Source organism: Vipera berus (genome assembly GCF_964194415.1).
Source record: "Vipera berus genome assembly, chromosome: 2".
Classification (NCBI taxonomy): domain Eukaryota; kingdom Metazoa; phylum Chordata; class Lepidosauria; order Squamata; family Viperidae; genus Vipera; species Vipera berus.
In genome coordinates this window covers 96,479,759-96,481,714 of record NC_138203.1, presented here as the reverse complement: position 1 = coordinate 96,481,714, position 1,956 = coordinate 96,479,759, and the positions used below count along the sequence as shown (strand labels likewise).

At 45.3% G+C, this 1,956-nt stretch overlaps 1 long non-coding RNA gene across 1 annotated transcript; it reads right to left on the bottom strand.

Moving 5' to 3' along the window:
* Positions 1 to 503: 503 nt before the first annotated feature.
* On the bottom strand, positions 504 to 1,563 carry LOC308660944. Its single transcript, XR_014024847.1, has 2 exons — positions 918 to 1,563; positions 504 to 831 (listed from the first exon to the last, which is right to left on the bottom strand). It is a non-coding gene; the product is annotated as an uncharacterized lncRNA (long non-coding RNA).
* Positions 1,564 to 1,956: the final 393 nt, after the last annotated feature.

Sequence of the window (1,956 nt, the reverse complement as noted above, 5' to 3'; positions counted from 1 at the left end):
GCAGAGAGTGGGTCTATGGGAACCTTTTCCACAGTGCCAAATCATTCAGTTTTGGGGATACATCTTCACTGTAACAGTGTCTCCAAATTCAGGAAGCATCCAGTGGCACTGATTCATTTGTAGGAGAATAAAAACCCTAAACAAACGCCCCTAACCACTGGGAATCTATTATCCCACTAGTCATCCTAACCACTGGGAACGCGACCTGATTCATTAATTCTAGGATTGGTGGTTGTCTACTGTAGTCTATATCAGTGTTTTTCAACCTTTTTTGGGCAAAGGCACACTTGTTTCATGAAAAAAATCACGAGGCACTCCACCGTTTTCCACACCGTTGGACCTCCCCACGGTCGCTACACGAACGGTCGTAAGTCGAGGATGGCCTCTGTTCTCAAGGGGTTGGACTAGATGACCTCCAAGGTCCCTTCCAACTTCTTCTTCTTCTTCTTCTTCTTATTATTATTATTATTATTATTATTATTATTATTATTATTATTAGCCTCTTTATTTTATTTTATTTTATTTTATTTTATTTTGGGGCTTTTGTTTGTTTTTGCTGTGAAGGAAAAGGAAAGCTTGCATTTCTTTTTAATTTATCTTTCTGTATTTTCTTTTTTCTCTTCTTTTCTTTCTTCCTTCCTTCCTTCCCTCTCTTCCCTCCCTCTCTTTTCTTTCTTTATCTTCCTTCCTTCCTTTCTCTCTCCCACTTTCTTTCCCTCCCTCTCTCAATTTCTTGCTTTCTACTTGTTGTGGAAATTGGAAGCTACTTGCATTTCTTTTTAATTTTTCTTTCTGCATTTTTCTCCTTCATTTATTTTTCTTTCTTTCTTTCTTTCTTTCTTTTCTCTTTCTTTCTTTCTTTTCTCTTTCTTTCTTTCTATCTTCCTTCCTTTCTTTCCTGCCTTTGTCTCTCCCACTTTCTTTCCCTCCCTCTCTCAATTTCTTGCTTTCTACTTGTTGTGGAAACTGGAAGCTACTTGCATTTCTTTTTAATTTTTCTTCCTGCTTTTTTTCCTTCCTTCCTTCCTCTCTCTCTCTCTCTCTCTCTCTTTCTTTTTTATTCTCCTTTTTTTTCTTTCTCCCTCCCTTTTCCCCTTCCCCCTTTCTCCTTTTTTCCCTTCCTTTTTTCTTTCTTTCTCACCTTTACCATCAAAAGCACTTCACTCCAGAGGGGGGGGGGAACCCCAAAGGTTTTTAATTGCTTTGGTCCAATATGCAACATATCAAAAGGACAGGTTAAAAAAAAATCAGCCATGTAATTTTTCAGACGCAAGCGAAGCCTCCAAGAGCGAAGCGGTCAGATCCCTCTATTTCGGGCTGGGGCGAGGGGTCGCGGCGAGCAAAGAAAGCGGAGCCAGGCAGCCGACCAGGCGGGAGTCTCGCATCCTCAGCCGCGCGGGGAGTAAGGAGTAAGCGGCGCGTGCTGGGGAAGAAGAGCTTTTTCGAACGTTGCAGGCAACCAACCACGCGACAGCTCAGGCGAGCCGGGCTGGCCGCCTGTCCGTCCTCTTCCGATAAGCGAGCCGGTCGCCTCTCCCCAGCTTCTCTCTCTTCAGCAAGAGACCCTCCGAAGCCAGGGAAGGGGGCGGAGCTACGCTGCCGTGGAGCCCTGGTGCCTAGAGAGGTCGAGCCCACTTCTTTTCCCGGGCTTTTGCTTCCAGCGAAATAGGGCCGTCAGCTTAGCCAAGGCTCAGGTGCCCAGCGCTCCCTGCCAGAGAGTCTTGCAGCGCCGCTCCGCCCGCGGCTGTTCCTCCTCCTCCTCCTCCTCCTCCTCTCACTGCTGTCTCCTAGGTCAGTGTTTTTTCAATTTTTCCCACGGCACACCAGGCAACATCTCGCGGCACACTAGTGTGCCGCGGAACAGTGGTTGAAAAACACTGGTCTATATATGTAAAATGTTCTAAAATGGTCTATGTAGAATGAGTTGGCTATTGAATGACTTAATTGTACAGGATT